Here is a 23,154-nt window from a genome sequence, read left to right on the forward strand (position 1 = left end):
AGGCAGTAATTCCTGCTCGAGGGTTTGACATGATGTAGCCCTTTAGTCATCTTCATGCCAAAGCCTCCAGCTACAGTAGTCACCTTGATGACGCTAGACAAATAGATATACAGACTGTTAGAATTTAAAAGGCAAACAGCTCTAAAATAATATTTCTTAAGGCAATATATTTCAGCTTTAAATGCTTGACAACTACACATTTGACTGGACCTAAAATTAAATCTATTCAACTTATTGTTTTAAATTTTATGTTAGGTAAAAATGTTTACAAAAAAAAACCAAACAAACAAAAAACCAAAAACCTAAATCTGTATTTTCTTCAGCAACATGGTTGTAAGTTTGAGAATCTTATTGGCACAACACATCTATAACTAGCAAACTACTTGACTGGCGCATTAGAATTTAATAGCACTTCAATAAAGCACATAAATTGACTAGAGAGAATGGATAAGAAGAAAGGAGAAGAGGAAGTTGTTAGTACAAAAAAGAAGAAAGATGAAAATTTCAAATGCCAAACATAAAATCTTTTGTGTGTTGTAATTAAGGATGGGATTGTTATAAACTGGCCACAACACAAAGGCATAATTTAAAACTCTTTCTTAATGAAATTACCTGGTATACTTAACATATTTGAAAGTATGCACTCTTCTGATATTAGAAGATAGTGCCATGATGTCGATGCCACATTGAGGGCATGTGGGGACAGTGGAACATTCATGCTATGCCATAGCCTTCTGATTCTCTTAATTAAGCAGAATCACTGCTTAGGGTATTTATGACTATGAGCTTTCTGTTTGCTTTGTTCTCTTTTCATTCCTGGGACTAAGAGGTCACAGAGTAAGAAGTGCTAGACCTCTGCTTGTCACAGCAAACACACGCTTCATTTGCAACAAATGTTGTAAAAGACTTGTCTTGGTTTTACCTTCTCTTGCTGTGACAAACACCATGACCAAACACAATGTGCAGAGGGTAGGTTTTATTTCAGCTCATAGTTGTAGTCCATCATGGAGGGAGGTCAGGGTAAAACCACAGGCCAGGAACCTGGAGGCTGAGCCAAAACAGAGAGGCTTTACAGGGACCTGGCTTGCTCCCCTTGGCTTAGTTGGCATACTTTCTTTTGCTCCCCATGGCTACCAGTCCAGAAGTGATTTCCCTTGGTGGGCTGGGGCTCTTTCACATCACAACATCATTCAAAAAGAAAATGAATCACAGCCTTGCAATTTCCTAGTGCCAGATAACCCTAGCTCATGTCAAACAAGCAAACTAACTATCTAATTAACTAAATAACTAACTAATTAACTAAAATCTAGCCAGTACAAGACTCAGAAATAAAACATAAACAAACCATATATCACTGCTTTCCTTAAAGCATTTACAACTTTGGCATATTATATATGCAAAAATCATTAGAATTTTGGGATATTATATACAATAAAAGAATTATAATTTGAAAATGAAATAATATGACACTCGGGAGTCAAAAGTTATCTGAACTCACATTGAGCTTCATCATGACCACGTGTGCCCATACATACTATTAATATGCTTGCATAAACAATGACTAGACAGGAGGCCTCCGGTCTATATTTTCTTCGTTTTCCCTGGGTAGATGAACCATCCCTCCCTTCTCATAGGGTACTTCTTTCAATTTCCTCTTGCCCTCGCCTCATCTCCCAGCCTGTTTGTGCTGAGATTTCTTTTCACAAGCGTAGTAGACAGATGCAAAATCATCCTACTCAGAGGAAACTTCATGAAGTTTTGTACTTTAAAGAATTGTAGACGTTAAAAGAGAAATTTCAGATGTTTTTATTTATATTCTATGTTAACAACAACAACAACAAAACCCCAGATATGTCACAAAATTCAAATCATACAAATACAGGAAGTCACAAAGGGGTCAGAATAATTTGAAAGTCACCACATTTAATTAGGACATTAAAGAATGTAAGCAAACATCCCCCTGCCCCCCAACCCTGGCTACTCCAGTGGAGGATGCATTAGAGCCCATGATGCCTGTTTGGTGTATGTGTCTCTGGGCATTTCTGTCAGAATTGCTCTACTTCCTATTGCTCTTTCTCTCATTTCTCTCTCCTTTGCTCTCTTCTGTTCTTTTTAGAGATGATGAGAAAACAATTAGCATCCCACCTTTGTATTTGGAATTTTCCCAGTCCACCCTTTTTAGACTTTGAATAATTTTATGATTGCCTCATTTGGATTCCTACCCTTAATGTCTTATTACTGGAGTGAACTGAAAATTAATGCTGATTAAATAATTGCCATAGGTTTTCTTGCACTCCTACAAGACTATATAAAAATGTCTTATGTATTTCTGCAGTAAACTATCAAATCTTCTCTGACGGCATAGCATGAGGACATCAAAGCAATGTCTGGGTTATTTCTCTTTCCACCGCCAGCCTAAGGGCAGGCTATTCAACTGGGTTTGTTGTAATTGTAATTGACAATACCCACCTGCTCCCATGAATTACCTTTCATTTCCTGCCATGGTGTCTGAAACTGTCATTAAAAGTGCACCAGGAACAGAAACAATAAATCTGCGCACACGCGCATGTATGTCCACATAATGAGCAGCTCAAAATAACATTTGCCATTTATATATTAACATAAAGTTGGTAGTCGCCAGAGGAGACCAAAGCATGGCAGATTGCTCTGCATGTGAGTATTATTGTCTTTGTTTGTTAAAGATGCTTTCCCAGGAAACCCAAGTTGATCATCTAATTAACGTTGCTGGGAACACAGGAGTGGGCCCAGTGAGAAGTTAGCTTAGATTCCTGGAAAACGATGAAGAACTCGTGCAATCCTGTGGAAAATAGCACATTTAATAGTAGGTGTTTTTTAAAAAAATGATACACATTTTATGAAAAAGCTTTATGTAATTAAAAATCGTGGGCTTAGTTTTATATACTACTTTCTGTTCAATTAACACTAGGTGTAGGAAGTTTGTGTGGAAGGTATGGGGCTGATCCTGAAGTGGTTTTTTTTTTTTTTTTGGTGGTTTTTTTTTTTTTTTTTTTTTTTTTTTTTTTTTGGTTTTTGTTTTCTTCACAAGTCGGAGATCACTGTGGATTTGACCTGTCTGGGCCTCTTCCTTTGTCAAAGTCCTTTTTGTAGCATCCTGGGACAAGGAAGATCATACACACTGAAAGAACTGCTAAAAGCTATGACACTGCTTCCAGCCTGTTCCATCTTTCATAGAACAAGTGATGTATCGGACATAATAAAAACTGTACAAGCTTCTTGGTTTGGCAATGAGAGTTGAGGCTGAGAACTTTCAAACAAAGCATTATTAATATGAGCTTCTAAAATCCTGGCATCTCCAATTCTATGAAGCTTATCATAAACTAAACAGTCACATGGCAAAAAAAAAAAATCCTGTTTCGGAGAGATGACAAGCATTACACGCTTTCAAATACCTTTCCTGCGCTCAGATATTTTTAATTCTTTTCCAGTCAAGTTTCTGCAGCAGGGCCTCGCTCCAAGAGCCCCATATAGGAGCAGAAGTCTGAATCAGGTGCCTACCCACAACCAAATGAGAGAGAGAGAAAGTTTGGTCTGGAAGATTAAAGGGATCTGATGCATGAGACAGGGCTGGATGACTTCTTGGTGCGCAGTTCTTTACCTCACAGTCCCCATACTAGGAGGCCTGGTCTCCCTAGCGGGCTGTGAGGTCGCAGAGTCCCGGGATCCGCGGTCCCAGCGAAGGAGGAGGCGCAGACACCGCCGCAGCCTTTATAGTTTCTGCTGGGCTCCGCGAATGGAGTGTAAAGTCCGACCAATGCCCATGCTGATTTTAATCTTGAGTCTGGTCCTCTGGGTTGTGGTAGCTGAACCCATCAGAAGCCCAGTCAAGGGGCCGCCCCTCACCTCCTGGAGAGTTAATATGCAAAATAGTTACGTCAGATGTGGGGGCGGGGCACACCGGGGTTGACGGGCAGCCTGGCTTTTGCGGAGGGAGGAGGCGCGAGAATCATCCTGGTTCAGTGACTGAGACAAACTGGACGTGAGCGGAGCTGGTGCTGTCCACAGTGTATCGGTGCTGAACCCCGGGTGTGAGGGATCGCCTGCTTGGGCACCTGGAGGCAACGCCCACTGGAACCCTCTGTGCCCAGTGGGACCCGCTTCACCACAGGACCCAATTTAACTTGACAAAGGAGTGCGACTCGGACGTGGGAGAGACTCCTATGTTTGCAATCTGGGCGCCCACTCAGGCGTGACTTTGGAGATTCTGTAGTTTTAACTCAAAGTATTTGGATTTTTTTCCAACCTAAGAGGATCTTTTCATCGTTATTATTTTTCTTTTTTCTTTTTTACACTGTGACTCATATTTTCACATCATTTAGAAATCTTTTTGGAGGACTTTTTTGTTTTTTACTTCAAATAAGGTAAGAATAGAATATTGTTATAAATGATTGCAAGTGGGTGAGAAATGCAAGCAGCCGTGAAAAAATTTAAAAATAAGTTATTTTTATTTCTATAATTTGAGACAGGACTTTGGAAATAATTATAAAAATTAATAATTTGATACAATAGAGATGCTCTTCTAATAATACTGAAGACCACGATTATTAAAGTGTTAAGGAAGTTGAGAGCTGTCTGTTTTTGTGAACTTAATGTCATGATACATCTTGCTTTATCAGTGTAAATATTTTAGATGAATACTTCTAGTGTGGCTTGGGTTTGTAACTGTTCAATATCAAGCCCACAAATATGTGTATGGATGTGATAAAATTTTCCAAGTTCTTTAAAATGCATTTAATTTAAAAACATATTTGAATGACCTACTGTTTGCTTAATAAATAATATTTTGTGTGTCTGAAACATGGATTGCAAAGTGCTGAGCTTGTTAACATGGTTTGGAGGGGAGACGGAAGGGATAGGGCTATTTCTGCCAGGCTGGCTTCATTTACATATGTTGTTGTGCAGTGGGTGCAAATAAAACTAGTGAAACTCAGTCTGTGAGGATTTCACACCCAAGGTCCTGTGAATTTCCAAGTTGGGGACTGCTTGTTCTGCTGTTGCCTAGTAGATGTCATCTCTCCCCAGCCCCTCAGGTCAGAGGTGAATGCAAATGAGACACTCTGATTTAATAATATAGTATCAGCTTACATTATAGTGTTGACTGCTTTGGTGATTGAGTGGAGCAGGTAAGCTTGGGTTGAGAAGATGTCTTGCTATTTCATCAATCTTTAACCTCTTGCATGCTTAACAGAGAACATTTCTGACTTAAGAGGTTTCATATGAAGCTATGTTCCTTTTGTCATTTGGCAGTGTGATCTGAGTGTGTTTTCAAAGGAGAACTCGGTATGGATAAACACCATACAAGACTGCTCATAGTGAGCAAACACTAAATGGTGGAAGTTACTTGGTGTTCCCATAGATAGTGCTATTGTTCACGCATGTATTAAACAGATGAGATATGTCTGGGAAATGGTGTGAGTCTCCATTCATGGCATTCAGTGACATTAGATGGAGGAGAAAGAGTGCCTAGAAAAAGTCATAGCTTGTTTCGTTACAATTCTTGTGTTAATCGGAATAGGTGAGCTGTGGTGCTGCTTCCTACTTGACTGTCTGAACTCACTAAGTGTATGCTGTGCACATCACCAAGGTGTAGTAAGTTAAGTTCATGTGTGTTGGATGCTAAAATATCTTAGGCATTTGCACGATAGTTACATTAGAGTTACTGGGATGAAGTTTTGGTGCATATGGTTTTAAGTCATTCATCTGAGTAGAGGTTTTTTCATTTTGTTTATATCACAGCTTCTAGGGGAGGGATTGCTACAAGAAATGCATATTGCTGCAGATTATCCTGAGCTAAAGTACATCCTCTTACATTGTTACCTGTTTCTCACTCAACACATATTCTTTGTAGGATTCATGCTAGTCATTAGTCCATGTGCTTAAATATTCATACATAATTAAAAATTTGAACAAGTAGACTCATAAAGCAACATCATGTATCACACAATAAATAAGACACATGAAGTAAGACATGCCTGGAAGTTTTGATAAACATGACTTTGTTTTATGAAATTGTTTTTCATCACTATTCATCATAAATTTTTTTTAAAAAACTAACGATAGTGAAATAAGTTTTTCACTTTGGAATTTCAAGTGAAATAATGGTTGCTTCCTATTTATTAATCGTGACTCATTCGTGCATACCTTAATCCTACAAGTGGCTTGAAAAGCAGCCACATATGAACTTTACATTTCTTTCAATATTTTTGGGATACCAATGGTTTTTGTCTGCAGGAAGTCTTCTGTACTAGTCCAAATGTAAAGACACAAATATGCAGTGTTCTTATAGATGGAATTTGTTATCAAAATGTGATATTTAAATACAAGTTAAAATATTATTGGCAATTTTAGTATCCTAAACCAGTAATAAGTTAATTTAGTGAGACAAAAGTTTGCATTTAGAAGATCTTATTTCAATGGAGAATAAAATACACACTATAAAGCAATAGAATTTCTAGTTTTACAGACAGTGAGAAAACAGGTAAATATGGTAATTCAGTAATTGCTCTTTCAGAAAAAATCATACAGTGAACATTAATTCATTCAGGACAATACAAAAGCTATATTTAAAATCAAACAGTAGATATATTATTAAAATAATAATTTATGTCATTACAGAAACTATAAAAGTGAAACACAGATCACTTAAAAATGATGACCTTTGACAGGTATATAATTATTGTCTTCAATATTCTAAAACACATTGAGGTAAAAATAAAATACAAGAAACTTGCTAGATGAATTTAATTTAGTTTTATAAATATATGATAAACTTCTCTTTATATATTTTGAGATTTAACACGAGGATTATGATTTCAAGGGGTATATATATATATGTGGGATATATATGCATATATATAATTACTTATACATATTATATATATTACATTTTATATATAATATAATATTATATATATATTACATTATATATTTATATATTACATTATATATTTACCATTAGTCTTTCTTATTTGGCCAAATCTCTATATTAATACTAGCACATATGATAATATATTGCTCATAATTCTGTTGTGAACTAATAGGCTAGGAAAAACACTCCATAGTTACCATCATTTTGCCAGCCAGGTGGCCAATTATTCCTTCCAAACAATCTTAATCACCCTCTGACTCAGGGCCACCAATGTCCTTTGGGTATAAGGTGACATAGAAGGCCCTTGTGGGAAAATGCCAGTTTTCCAATTTAACCAGTATACATAACCTAGTAATTGATCCCTTTGTGCTTTAAATCATCTTAGTGTTTAGTAATTGATGATGTTATAAGGGTTAGAATACTGTTTTGATAAATCCAGGGTTCCTGTGAGTTTGAACATAAGTGCTTTGAAAGAGAAAGAATTAAGCAAATGTCATTGAGGGTTAGTTTTATGAGAGACACTGTGTGTATGTGTGTGTGTGTGTGCTTGTTTGTGTGTTTGTTTGCATCTCTTCTGGACTACTATAAACATGCAAAGAAGATAATCTGAAAGATGTGAGTTCAAGACATTCTGCTTAATACAGAAGTAATTAATACAATAGGCCTCAATAAAATGTATACTTTTGGTGGTAAATGTGTCTCTTAATTTCTGTCACTTTTTGTTTAGACTGGTTTACTTGAGGACACATTGCTTTTAGGGTTTTTTCTTTTCACTTTTTTGGGGGGGAGATGAAAATGTTTTTCAGAAGCTGTTAGAATAAATGGCAATAGAAAATTAATTACTGTAGAAATATGTAAAGAGAATGGAGGTAGGCATAAAGAAGTTATACAGAAAGTCCAATAATATACACTTCTAGGAAATAACTTGAAGCTTATTGTATGTAAAAATGGCTATGAAAATAAATGTATTTCTTTATAGCTTCTGATAATAAGTCATATACTTCTAAAGGGAAATGTCCTGGCTATTACAAATATGAAACATTTTTAATTCTTGTGTATGATTGTCTCTTATATATTATTTGGAAAAAATCCTAGTTATATCTGAACTTTCTCTTAAACCAAGTAAATAATATTACTTTAAAGTAGCTTTTGGTTTTAAACTATGTAAATCTATAAGTGAAGTGCTTGCTTAATGAGTTCATTTTCATGTTAATACAGAGAATATTATTCTACCTTATAATTGGCTCATAGCATTGCCAACAATTCTAAAACATAATGCAAAGAGTTAGAAACACTTTGTCACTGAGTTTTGTTTTTATGTACTCATTATAATTGACAGTTACAGGAAACATTCTAAACAGATATCTCTTCCTTGCTATGTAGTACCCGGTAGCAATTAAGTTATACATGTAGATGATATTTTAAAATACCCACAAACCACATTCCTTATATGTGATAAAATAAAATTATTTTATTTTTCCTTTCAGACATAGATCATTTCCAACATATTAACTATAGTTTTTAAAACCACAAAGGCCTTTTTTATTCTGTAAAACCCTACTATTTCCTTATACACATGAAAAAAAAACATGCCTGTGTTCTGTGGTCATGTGCACTAATTTTCTGAAATCTGTATTCTTATGCCACAAGCCAGGATCAGATAGGGTCTGAGTTGTCTCACTGAGGAATGAGGAGGTCAACTCTCCATGTTTCTAAGGCAAAGCCTCAGAGATGCTGATGGTAGTTTCATTAGCTGCTCCACCATCAATGACCTATTGGTATTTGAAAATGTGTTTTTGAAGGCAGGATTCACTTATTCGTTTCTGAAAAGAAGTACACACACACACACACACACACACACACACACACACACACACACACATATACACACACACACACTCACTCACTCAAAATAGAAACCCTTCAAATTTTTAATAGATATATACTTGTTATTTATCTTAGGTCACTTGTAACCCATTTTTCATTTAACATTTCTGTAATCTTGTAATGTTTGGTATGATTATCATTTTACATATAAAACCAAGGAATTCAAATCAAACATTTCCATTATTTTTTCTGATAAAGTGTTAAAGAAAATTTAAAAAGTCAGAAAATTACCTATTAAAATACCTATTTATGAGAGAGAGAGATTTCTTTCCTCCATATCACCTGATAGTGAGTCATACACTTCTTACATATGACTATTTACATCATGAAATATGTTTACACCTCGTGTATGATTGCTTGCATGCACTGATATGGTAAATTTTGGAAACATGAGTAGGTTTACCCTGAGCTAGAACCTGCCCAACAAACCAAGCTCCTCAGACCACTATGAATGTTTAGCTGTCTGCTCTGGTCACTTGTTCAGCTAGCACAAACATTCCTGTTTTATACCCCTTGCTACAGTGAATGCCCCTCATTATTTTACTGAAATATATCTTTAAACGTTAAATTACATTGAAATTGCTGTTGAGCAGGCACTCTTTTGAGTACATGGTTGCAGAGTTCTAGCATAACTGTTCCTCTCCATATAATGTTATTAAGTGTGATGCATTGTTTTTTCTCATACTTTAAATGGCTTTAAAGTATTATCAATGGCAAATGTTTTCCTTTTTGTCTCTAATGGAAGAAGAAATTGCAGAATAGGACAATTAGTTTTTTAAGAATCCATTATTGTTTTTCCTAGCTAGGTAACAAAATTCAAGCACAAAAGCAACAGGAAGTTCAGCTCACTTAAGCCATCTGTGTTTTGAAGGTTATTACTCATTTTCAAACCTTCAGGTCAGAAAGTTGCCAAAATTTTTAATAGTTTGCAAGGTTGAAGAAAATAATCAGAATAAACTCCCCAGTCTTGAAGCAGAGTTGCAGAAAGGGAGGTCTTAGGTAGGTGCCACACTGCTCAGGATCACGCTCTGTTGTCTGCAGTTCTGAGTGAGGGAAAGGAGCACACTGCCCACTAGCTGGAGCTCTTCATTTTCAGAGGGTCAGAGGCTCAGGTGAAGAAGACAACCCTGGTGATGTTTCCATAGCTCATCTTCCAGGTGAGCCACAGACTTGCATCACATCCCAAGAGCATCCTCATTATGCAAGTTTATGCTTGTCTTAACAAATGGATCCCAAAGCAGATTTTTAAAGGAAACTTTGTAAGGTTGTTTTTATTGAATGCAGAGAAAGTTCAAAGTAGAAATGTGAGACTTATGTGTTTGTTTGTTTGTTTAATTCATGGTGTTTCTCTCTTGAAATTGAACCTGCTACAAAATAGCAATAATTTTGGGAGTTTTGTCCCGTTGCATTTACCAGTCATTTCTTCAACCTCATCTGTGTAGTCATATCAAAAAGCCCTTTCAATCTGGAGTAAAACTATTGTTCTTTCATAGATACTCTGAAAATCTATAGCTCTTACCAAGATGTCACTAAATTATTTTCCATGAAATTTAAAGATCTGAGTTCATATCCCCAGAACCAAGTTGAGTGTGGCAGTGCATACCTACAACACCAACAGTGAGGAGATATAGCCATGGGGACTTGTTGGTTAGCCACTCTACCTAAATCAATGAGCTCAGGCTCATTGAAAAACCTGGGATCAAAAAATAATGTGGAGAGAAATTTAGGAAGATGACATATATTAGCCTGTGGCTTTCACACACATGCATATGCATGCACACACATATACTTACATAGACACATACACAGATCAATAAATACACACATACATCAAGCACACAAAGTTTTTACATGTTTATATCACTTGATGCTTGGTTGAGTTTATACTATTTATATTTGCTACATTTTATTCACAAATTTGTTCAGTGTTTTGTATTTGGAAGACTATAAAAATTGTGTTGATGAATTTAGATTGTGGATTTTTTAAAGATTTTATAATCTATAATTTTCTTATTCTTTTTTTTCAGTTGCTAACAAAAAATAACACAAATCCTGTTTCATTTATTCTTGGCCATGTAAATCAGGGATACATATTAAATTAACAGATAATATAAGCATGAAGCAGGAGGCAAAATGACACCTTATGTTTGTTAGTTTGGAAAAGTAGAATAAATGTATTTTATATTTACTCTGAAAAACTTCACATTTCAAGAGATGGTATTTTAAAAATATATCAGATGTATGGTGATGTTTTCTTTATTATTAAGTTATAGGTGGGTAAATAATTTGATTTTACAAAGGGTTATGTCAAAATGACATTGCACTTATATATTTTGTAATTTACTTACCATGCAAGAAATATGCACTTGATGCAAGCTAACAGAGATTAGTTAGTACATAATTCAATTTTAAATTTTTAAGTAAATGGCAATTTTCTAAAGACATTTCATATCATCTGAATTTTATTATAACTAAATTCAACAAACATACACCAATTACTTGGCAGGCAATCTCTTAGGTACTTGGATTGATCATGAATGACAGAGAGAGCACTTGGTCTGGTTTCTTTTGAAAGACAGGCTATATGCAAATCAATAAATGCAAAGTATAATTCCTCCATGAATATAATTGCTATGATAAAGCTTAAACAGGGAAAGGATTGCTCAAGGAAGTGGGTGAAGCCCAAGGGAGGGATCATCTCAAGTACAACTTAGTATCATTTCCAGATATCCATTAAGTAACTCATGTCCAAAGTTGACAATACTTTTATTGATTGATTGATTGGAGGTGAAACCCAGGTCCCATATGTAATAATTACATTTACTGATTTACAACTTTAGCATTTATATTCTTTAAAATATATTTTTCTAAAGATGTTAATTCTTTTAACTAATTTGCCACTGAAGGAAATGAATTAATACATGTCAGGGACTTGAGGTTTTAATTATCAGGAAAATAAAACTTACTTTTTAAGTTAATAGTAATTTAAATTTAAGATGGAAGGATGTTGAATACTGGGTATGTCCTTATAAAAAAGGACATTATAATTACAAATCTTAATTGATGTGGTACCATAAACTCTTTTAAAATGAACATCATTTTGTAAAATAGTATGCACTGTTAAGAATTAGGATATTCCCCAAATTCAAGGCTTATGGCAAATTATTCTTTTCATTGTATGACCTGAACTATCTGTTCTCCAATGACAGGGTCCTGACGGGAAGTGCCAGGGGATGAAGAAGATATATAAGCTCAGGTCAGGAGGTGTTAGATACTACCTTTCTTGTCCTAGAGAAGTTTACTAAAAGCACAGCAGATTATATATATTGTAGTGGAATAAAAAATGGCCAGTGTTGGAGATGGAAAATATTATCTGTCACTTGGGTACATATACATATATACACAAAGACACATACATATACAGACATAGTAAATCACACCTCTAGTTGTGTCAAAGAGTCCATTGATATAGAGTGTTAACTAATGTGGTAGTGATAGTGTCCCATCTGGTAGGGGGTCAAATGAAGTTAGAAGGAAAAGAAGCATGCTGGCCCTGTGTGGGCCCTGTTTTTCTCATCTTATGGTGACTATGCACCCATTTTCTTCACTCTGGACTGAATCCTCAGAAACTGGTAGCCTAAGTTACAATTTCCTTCTGTGTGTCATATATTTATCATAGTGGCTGAAAATTTCTGTATGCAGAAACCCTGCATAAACCCTGACTAAATCTGACCCAGTGGGTCTTAAGCTTTGGGGTTTATATGTGGGAGAAATTTACAAGAGTTTGAAGGTGCAGGGTAGAGAAACCACAGAGTGTTAATTAAGCACCTGTGCTTAGTGGGGAATCTGAGTGGGGAGCTCAGCAGACTAAAACTCCAAAAGAAATAAATACAGTAAAGCTGTGATCATGGGGCTTTTGGTGGGAAGAACTTATTGAGAGTGGAGTAGAGACAATATATTCTGAAGAATAATTTGTCTGCATTTTATTCATGTCCATAGACTTGTGTCAGGCTGAATTCAAGTTAAAAGACTAGTTAATATAGCAGAGAAAGTGTCATGATATTCAGGCTTTGGCTTAGGTTTTATGGCTACTTTTAGATAGCCCTGTGGTGGGCATCAGGATCAAAAGCCAAAGAAGAAAGACTTGATGCACTCGTAGTTTGATTGGAAAAGCCTGTGTAAAGGTAGGGCACAGAAAGGCACTGTTTCTAAAGAAAATATAAGAAACCAAGTGCTTTGCACTAGAACAATATGCAAGAAACCTTGAGCATATCTCAGAAATTGGCTAGACATCATCCTTTGCATGATCAAGGATGTGGAAGAGTAAGTCCTCTGGAACCTACTTTAGGGTGTTTCCTGGGTTCCCTGCACATGAACCTGCCTGAGAGATAATTTCCCCAGGATTCACAAGCAGTTCTCAAGCTCCCAGGTACTCAGAGAGGAGAGCCACAGTCTGGAGGTAGAGCCAGCAAGGAAACAGAGCAGGTAAGCTTCAAATAGCAAAGCCACAGGGGCACAACTGCCCAGATGTTTCAGAACTTATATCATGATACATCTGTCCCTCATGTTGGACACAGAGATAAAAAATTTATTTTTCCATTCTGGTTGTAAGTCTTGGTTTGGTCTGGTTATTCTTGGTCATCCTTTTAAGTTTTCTTTAGTACAAGGGTTGCTCACTCTGTACTACTATAACATAAATATGTAGTTTGGGATTTTTTAAATTTAATTTTATTTTTAATTTATTTTTTACACTCCATATTTCATTCCCTGTCGCCCTCCATCCACCCTCCAACTGTTCCACATCCCACACCTCCTCCCAACCCCACCCCATCTCCACATGGATGTCCCCAACCCCCAACCCACCTGACCACTAAACTCCTTGGGGCCTCCAGTCTCTTGAGGGTTAGGTGCATCACCTCTGATTGAACACAGACCTGGAAGTCCTATACTGAATGTGTGTTGGGGGCCTCATATCAGCTGGTGTACGCTGTCTGCTTGGTGGTCCAGTGTTTGAGAGATATTGGGAATCCAGATTAATTGAGACTGCTGATCCTCCTACAGGGTCACCCTCCTCCTCAGCTTTTTTCAGCCTTCCCTAATTCAACAACAGGGGTCAGCTGCTTCTGTCCATTGGTTGGGTGCAAATAACTGTATGGGACTCTTTCAGTTGTTTGTTGGGTCCCTCAGAAGGCAGTCATGATAGGTCCCTTTTTGTGTGTGTTCCACAGCCTCTGTGTCAGGTCTTGTGACCTCCCCTTAAGCTAGATCCCTCTTTGGGCATGTCCCTGGACTTTCTTTTCCTCAGGCTCCTCTCCACTTCCATCTGTGCAGTTCTTTCAGACAGGAATAATTATGGGTCAGAGTTGTGACTATGGGATTGCAATCCCATCCCTCTCTTGATGCCCTGTCTTTCTGTTGGAAGTGGGCTCTTCAAGTTCCCTCTCCCCACTGTCAGGCATTTCACCTAAGGTCCCTCCCTTTGAGTCCTGGGAGTCTCTCACCTCCCAGGTCTCTGGTACATTTGGGGGGATCCTCCAAACCTCCTATTTCCTGAGATTTCCTGTTTCTATTCTTTCTGCTGGCCCTCTGGCCTTCATTCCTTTTCCCTCACCCAATATCAGATCAGGTGTTCCCCCCCCCCCCCGCCCAATCCCATCCACTTTCTCTCCCAGGTCCCTCCCTCCCTTCCCACTTGTGATAGCTTTCTTTTCTCTCCCAAGTGGGACTGAAGCATCCTCTCTTGGGCACTTCAGCTTGTTGAGCTTTTTGAGTTCTGTAGATTTTATCTTGGGTATTCTGTATCTTTTTTTTTTTTTTTGACAAATATCCACTTATTAGTGAGTACATACCATGCATGCTCTTTTGAGTCTGAGTTACCTCACTCAGGGTGATATTTTCCAGTTCTATCCATTTGCCTGCAAAACTCAGGATATCCTCATTCTTAATAGCTGAGTAGTGTATTCTATTGTGTAAATGAATCACATTTTCTGAATCCATTCTTCAGTCATGGGGCATCTAGGTGGTTTCTAACTTCTGACTATCACAAATAAGGCTGCTATGTACATAGTGGAGCACTTGCCTCTGTAGCATGGTGGGGCATCTTTTGTCTATATTCCTAAGAGTGGTATAGGTGGGTCTTCAGGTTAATCTATTTCCAATTTTCTGAGGAACCTCCAGATTGATTTCCAGGGTGGTTGTACCAGTTTGCAAAACCACCAGTATGGGGGATTTTCCACACCCTCTTCAACATGTGCTGTCACCTGAGGTTTTCATCATAGTCACTCTGATTGGTGTAAGGTGGAATCTCAGGGGCATTTTGCTTTGCATTTCTCTGATCACTAAGGACTTTGAACATTTATTTAGGTGCTTCTCAGCCATTTGAGATTCCTCAGTTGTCAATTCTAGATTTAGTTCAATACTCATTTTTTGACTGGGTTGTTTGGTTTTTTTGGTGATTAACTTCTTGAGTTCTTTAACTCTATTCTATTGATCACCATGTCTGTCTCTGTACCAATACCATGTAGTTTTGGATTTTTATTTTGGAACAATATTGAAATTCTGGGGATCTATGGAGATTGCTGCTTTCAATTTACAATACAAAAAGACTATTATTATTCTTTGTTGGGAGTGGTAGGGGGCAAAAACCAATATCTAGAATTTAAATTTTATTAAAACTTAAATGAAATGCTACCCATAGGCTTGTCTTTTCTTTGATGGTGTTGATTTGAAGGGGTTGGAAATGTTCTAACATGGACCTTACCTAGAGCATGTAGGTTACTGGAGCTATCCGTGGAGTAGTATGTTTTCCTTACTCAGTTGTATGTATTCTTAGACCTTCTCTCTGGTCCAAGGAAGATAAAAGTCTCAACTGTCAGTGCCGCATAGCCATAATGTTCTGACTCAGTGAGAACCAGACACGGAGCAAACTCCTGTGGACTGTATCTGAGACACTGAGGCCAAATAAGTACTTTTTTCATGCCTGGCTTTCCTCAGATGCTCTGTTGCCATCGTCACAGTGAAATTTTGTGGCTTTTAAGTGAACATATGAAAATAAATTTGTCTTCTTCCTGAACGACATGGTGACTTATTCAGAATTTTACATTTTAATAGAAAAGCTACATATGCTAAAACCTGTGCTCCTTCAATTTCAGTGTTATTTCAAATGATCTACTATTCCAGACAGTATGGCATTATGAGGGAGACAGAGATGCCTAGAATGCAAAAGGTTTGTGCACATACTTGAGAAAGAGGGTTTATGTTAAAGTCAAAGAATTACTATGCAGTTCTGTTCCTAGAGAGTAGCATAGCAGGAAACCATGTAAAGCACAAAGGGATTAATATTTAATTATTTTAAAAGTCTATAACTTTACAAAACAAATGTCAAAATTAAATGCACATTTTTTTTCCTGTTTCTTGGCAAGATACCAAAAGTTAGTGCCTTTGAAAAAGGTAAGGCTTGAAAGAGCTGCCACAAATTGTGTCAAAGTTTCACCTGGATTATTATTTTTTTTCGTGAGAGTTCTCAATGCTATAATTCCTTGAGCTTAAAACCTTTAATGAAAAAAAACAAGAAAACAAAATTCCAGAAACTTTTTTTTTCCTTTTAAGTATATGTATGCCTTTAGATTTCACAGGAAAACGGTTGGAAATAAACACTTTCTGAAACCATTAATTTTCTTTTGACAAGTGCCCTGTTTCTTTGTTTCCTGAGGCTGGAAGAAGGTGAAAGGCTCATTGTCTGCACATGAATAGCACAACCTAGCTGATGAAATCTGGAGACAACTGAGTGCCAGCTGTGAGAACTACTCTCAGGGCTAGCACTCTCCTGGCCATCTTGCTAATTATATATGTTTTGCTGAATGCCTATAAATCAGAAGGAGAGCTGAGAAGGATATTAAGGATATTTTGTTGGGAGCTTTATGGTACCACTGTGTTCTTCTTCAAAAATACTTTCAGGTATAGGCAAAAAGATGCTTTCAAGTGCAAAATAACCCTGATAAGTTTAGGAAAACCACCACCACTTAAGCAACTTCTGGTGCTTTAGCATTTTTTTTTTTTAATAGTTATGTCCTGTTTGATATCACCTGTGCAAGGGCTTCACATATGCAAAGTATGACAAACTCACTATGGGAGACCACCTATGGTTGTCTTAAAAATGTCTAAATTTAGGGGAATGAGGCAGGAGTAAGAGCACTCTCATAGAAGTGGGGGTGGGGTGGGGGTGGGATCGGGGATTTTCCGAGGGGAAACTGGGAAGGGATATAACATTTAAATCGTAAATAAATAAAATAACCAATAATAAACAAGATAAATTGAAAAAAAAACATCAACACATGAAATTAAATTCTGTGATGGCCAGAAGAATATTACAGGCTTGGTTCTCAAAATTTGTTGCTTAGCTCAAATAGTTTGGAGATAAATATTAATTACTGTTTTGCCACACTACTTTTGTAACAAGAAATGACATAATGCTAACCCTATAAATCCTCTGAAATTGTTAAATTTGTCTGATGGATTCAATGCCCATCAAATTCAAAGGTAGCAAATATCTCAGGTTATGCTTTATTGAGGCTTTGCTTCATATTTTTCAAAAGTCTCTCTCAAAATACAAAACATTTTCAATTTAAAATTTATTTCTACTGGAAACTGTTAATTATATTCTCAGAGTTCAGATGAATACGTATGATACAAAGTTAGCTACTATATAGCATGATTTCTGAGAAAGAAATGGATCATATACATGTGTAAAAACTTCTCTTTTTGTTTGTTAGAGGAAGCATTTAAGTATCTGCCTCAGGCTGGCCTCAATCTCAGTGAGGTTAGTTTCCTGTGTCTCATACTCCTTCTTCCTCAGCCCCCTCATTATTGAGGTTACAAGAGAGTGTTTGATGCTATCTCCTCTCATTTCAAATAATTAATTCACATAATTTTATTGTGAAAGTATTATTAACTCCCTATATGGCATTTTTTTAGATATTATTTAAGTATGTTATTTTTTAAACCAATGGATACTTTTTTATATAACATCAACATGCGTTTTTCTGAGTTACTGGGTAAATATCACATGGCTGAGACAAGTTAAGTGTTGTACTATTCCTGTGACAAATTCATACCAGCAGGCTTGACCACAATTTCTTGCTGTAATTTTATTGATACAGAAAATGGATTTCTGGATTTTCCCTGATATCTACTTATTGGTGAATATGATCTTATGGTATTTTTCTTAGAAGATGAAACACTTTGTATGTTTCTCAGTTAGTTGAGGAGAAACAGCCAGATTGTGTAAAATCTATGAATGTGAACTATGAAATCATTAGAGGATTTAGCAGCTAATCACTCTGCTTGTGCAAGCTAATCACTCTATGAGAGACATAGGCTACTTCACCAAGGGGTCATAACTGCTGCAGAAAGAAGCATACATGGATACTGAGGGCTTTAAGGGAACCAGTACTTTTTTGTGTTTTTATACTTAGAACTCTTAAGTTTCACATGTAAGTTGGATTTTCTTCTTTGATCATTCAGTATTGGCTAACCATTGGTGCTCTTCACAGACAAGAACTATTTCTTCAGATCTCAAAATTCTGGATTTGCCTGCAAGTGTTTAATGTTGAGGTTTCTGGGCTTTTTCCTGTCCACATTAGCATGTCTGCTGGGATCATCCTCATTTTGTTCATATTTAGGCAACCATATGCTCATTCCTCATCAAGGATACCTCTCTTTGTAATAGATAGTTAGCATTAAAGAAAACCACAAATGGAGAGTTATGGAACCCATTCACAGCTCATACATTTATAATACAACCATGGCATCTAAGGCTTAAGGATCCTTGAAGACAAGGAGCAGGGGTTAGGCACATTTTCATTTCTTAAACACTATTTTATTTATTTATTTTTTGTATTGGGAAGCCTTGAGCTTTTTATTTCAATGAAATATGTTAAATTATTGTAAACCTTACTCACTCTATGGAATTGCATTTTATAAGTCTTATTACTAAATGAATCAAATATCAGAATTTTGTCTTTGGCCTATTGCAAATATTTTATTTTATTGACAGATGAAATGATCTTATTTTGTCTCAAACATTTATCCCAAAAGGAATGATTTTCTACAGATCTATATATATCTTATTTATATAGACATGTATGTGTATTTATGCAGATTGACTTAGTTTACATTATAAATGAAAGAAATGTGGAGGAAAATTGAATCTACATAGAATTAAACGTTCACAATTCCTTGCTATCATATAACTCATTAATGAGATAAGTATCCATTTCAATTTACATGGCATCAGAGTTAACAATATATGGATCTCACCTTAATTTCTACATACTTTCAGATTTATGGGAAATTCTAGACAGATAAGTTTAACCACTTCATTCTTGGGAATGTTTTCATAATTACTTTATTACTGTAGTTTTATACAAGGATGGGTAATGAATGGATGAATGGTGCATGACACAAATGAGATGTTCTGCTTCTGAGGTCACATAATTATTCCTCAAACAAGCTCAGTGAACGTAACCTTTAATGTTGTTTTGTTCATTTACTGCCTTGATACACACACACACACACACACACACACATTGCCCTACTAAGTATGGTATTTTTCCCCAGTTTATACTATGCAATCATTACAGCACTTTAAACTCATTTCAGATAAAATATGCTGCATTCCTTTATAAAATAGTTTGACAGATCATTTCTTTGTGAAATGCAAGTTAATAATGCCTGACTTAGGTAGAGTCATAAATCACTTAGCCCTAGAGAAGTTTCAGGTGTTGTTGTTGTGAGTGGGACCATAAAACACTTTTACATGTTGAAATGAGCACAAAAATAGTTTGTGAGATTGTGGACCCCATAAATGATCATTCATTTTTTGTCAACAGGCACTAACTTAACTATGCTTAGCCTGAAATGTAGAATATTCTATTTTTATAACGTGCTATAATGTACACATAGCCTGTAAAATCATCAAGTTAGTTGGAATTTGCATACTTGCTGTAATGATTTGTTTGTTTAATAGAGTTGTGTATTGCTATATGAAGACTTGAGAATACATGGAAATTCTGGAATTGTGTATCTTTAGGCATAATTGCTGAACTTCATAGCAGGACATAGAATAACTTTAGTGAAACAGTATTTATCATGCAAAATATAAAATGTAAAATGTGAATCTTATCTGTTTATTTTTAAATGTTTTGTGAAATTTAGTGAAATACTATGTATGTATTTATCAATTTCAGTTATCAAGTTTCTTGGAAAATGGCCTGGAAATTTGCTCGATTCAAAGTTACTCAACAGACTTCATCTCAGCTAAAAAATTATGCTAATTGATCAGGTATACCATCTAGAAGCAAGCTTTTCATTATCCTAAGTAGTACATATACTTCGAACATTAATTTTCTATGTATAGGTCAATGAGACATAGTTGGAAGAAGATAGCCATACAGTTGAAATATTTTATTAAATTATACAGAAGGCATGATAAAGAGATAACTTTAACTTAGATGGTAATAAAAAATACAAATCCAGGTTAGATTTATCACTGACTTTTTTATTTTCTTATGCATTGATACAAATGTACAATTCTTCCCTACTAAGAAATTGTACAGTCTTTATTAGTAGACATGCTAAGAAAAATCAATCATTAGCTGAAAAAAATCTGAAAAATAAAAGTGAATTAAAACATTATTCAATGAAATAGATACTAATAGCACCTACCTACTGTCTCAACACTTCTTGTCTCTCCTCTCAGTGTTGATTCCTCATTGTCATAGACTTCAAGCTGTCTTCTTTATGAGTGGAAAGCAAGTTTGATTGCAGTGCATTGTGCAAAATACTCAAGTAATTAAGAAAAATATTGTGTTGGGAATCAATGAAAATAGAGTTTTCATATAATCTGTTTAATATGAATAGTTTCTTAAACCGAGATCCTACCTGCCTTTCCAGCAACCAAAATCAAGACTCATCCTTGCCCTCTTACATTAGAAAACAAGCTGGCACCTAAAAAATAGTAAAGATTAAAAACAAACAATTGAACATAAATAAAATAAAATAAAACTAGCAAATGAATATAAGCATACTGAAGCAAAGAGAAAGCACCAGAAATATGTATAGACATAGAGACACACATTAACATGAAAAGAAATCCCCCAGAGGCACATAATCGCAAACCATAATATACGAACAAAATAATTGTAGGATAAAAGGAGACAAAAGATAAAAATGCCAGACAGAATATTATAAGATTCAAAAATAATTTCAGAGGTTTTTTTTTGTGTGTGTGTGTGTGTTATCCATTTATTGTTGGGCATGGGATCTGGCCTTAAAAAGTGGTTTGTATACTCAGTGAGATTCTCTTGGGAACAAAATCATTTTTTTTTTCATTTGGGTGGTTTTTAAATGGAGGCAGCTTCTGGTTTAGGGATTTTAGCCTGTGTCCTCTTCCACTCTGATCTCAGTGTGGGCCCCATCAATCCAAGACATGTGCAGGCCCTGTGTGTGCGGTTAAAGTCTCTCTCAGTTCATATGTGAGTTGATCCTGATGTTCTTAGCAAGTCTACTGTCCTTCGTGGCCTCCATCACTTTTGGCTCTTACATATTTCTTCCCCAGATTCTGCAATATTCTCTAAGCCCTGAGGTGAGGAAATCGATGGAAACATACTATTGACAAATAAGTAGTTCAAAGTCTTTGTCTCTCTATATATTGTCCAGCTGTAGTTTTCTGAATTTCTTTCTTATTTTTTAAAATTTAATTTTATTTGTAATTTTTTTAAGTTCCATATTCCATTCTCTGCCCTCCCCATCTACCCTCGAACTGCTCCACATCCCACATCTCCTCCTCACCACACCCCATCTCCACGTGGATGCCCCTACCCCCCAACCTCACCTGACCTCTAAACTCTCTGGGGCCTCCAGTCTCTTGAGGGTTACGTGCTTCATCTCTGAATGAACACAGACCTGGATGTCCTCTATTCTATGTGTGTTGGGGCCTTATATCAGCTGGTTTATGCTGTCTGTTTGGTGGCCCAATGTTTGAAAACTCTTGGGGGTTTAGATTAACCAAAATCGCTGGTCTTCCTACAGAATCGACTTATTCAGCTTCTTTCAGCCTTTCCCAACTCAACAACATGGATCAGCTGCTCTGTCCATTGGTTGGGTGCAAATAACTGTATGGGATACTTTCAGTTGTTTGTTGGGCCCCTTGGAGGGCAGACATGCTAGGTCCCTTTTTGTGAGCACTCCATAGTCTCAGTAATAGTGTCAGGCCCTGGGACCTCCCCTTGACCTGGATCCTACTTTGGGACTGTCCCTGGACCTTCTCCCCAGGCTCCTCTCCAATTCCATTCCTGTAATTCTTTCAGACAGAAACCATTATGGGTCAGAGTTGTGACTGTGGGATGCCAACCCCACTAATGTCCTGCCTTCCTGCTGGAGGTGAGCTCCACGAGTTCCCTCTTTCCACTGTTGGGCACCTCATTAAAGTCCCTCCCTATGAGTCCTTCGGAGTCTCTCACTTCCTAGGTCTCTGGTGCATTCTGGGGGTCTCTCCAACCTCTTATTTTCTGAGGTTGCCTTTTTACATTCTTTCTGCTGGCCATCCCTCACCCAATATCAGATCAGGTTCCCCTCTATCCCCCACTGCCCCCCTACTCTGTCCACATTCCCTCCCTCCCTCCCAACTTGTGATCGCTTTCTATGAGATGCAAGAAGAAGCACCTTTGATGATTGGTGAGGAACTTGCTGATCTATGCATATAGAAAAATATGTATAGAAGTCATTATATTATGAAATTTCTTTAGCAGAACATTAGATTTTTCCCTAGGTCCCTGTACTGGCTGGTTTTATGTGTCAACTTGACACAAGCTGATGTTATCACAGAGAAAGGAGTTTCAGGTGAGGAAACGCCTCCATGAGATCTAGCTGTAAGGCATTTTCTCAATTAGTGATCAAGGCGGGAGGGCCCATTGTGGGTGGTGCCATCTCTGGGCTGTTAGACTTGGGTCTATAAGAAAGCAAGCTGAGCAAGCCAGGGGAAGCAAGCCATTAAGTAACATCACTCCATGGCCTCTGTATCAGCTCCTACTTCCTGACCTGCTTGAGTTCCAGTCCTAACTTCCTTTGGTGATCAACAGCAAGGTGGAAGTAAAGCTGAACAAATCCTTTCCTCTCCGACTTGTTATTTGGTCATGATGTTCTGTGCAGTAATAGAAACCCTAAGACAGTCCCTGAGCTATCTAATCTCAGGTTCTTGGCCTCCTAAGCAATGTGAGGAATATATTCAACCCCTTGGAATATGTCTTAAATTTTGCCAGATATTTGTTGATTAGTCCTACAGGATGTGTACTACCATTGCA

At 36.7% G+C, this 23,154-nt stretch overlaps 1 protein-coding gene across 2 annotated transcripts in view; it reads left to right on the forward strand.

Moving 5' to 3' along the window:
* The first annotated feature begins 3,698 nt into the window (after positions 1–3,698).
* Positions 3,699–23,154, forward strand: part of Fstl5 (follistatin like 5) — a 591,337-nt gene continuing 571,881 nt past the window's right edge. Inside the window, exon 1 of one of the 2 annotated variants that reach the window (XM_021158305.1) lies at positions 3,699–4,400. The gene's annotated coding sequence lies outside the window, so the exon portion shown is untranslated. The remainder of the gene's footprint in view (positions 4,401–23,154) is intronic. The other variant, XM_029475620.1, reaches the window with a different exon arrangement.

The sequence above is a fragment of the Mus caroli genome, chromosome 3, assembly GCF_900094665.2.
Source record: "Mus caroli chromosome 3, CAROLI_EIJ_v1.1, whole genome shotgun sequence".
In the NCBI taxonomy this organism is placed as follows: domain Eukaryota; kingdom Metazoa; phylum Chordata; class Mammalia; order Rodentia; family Muridae; genus Mus; species Mus caroli.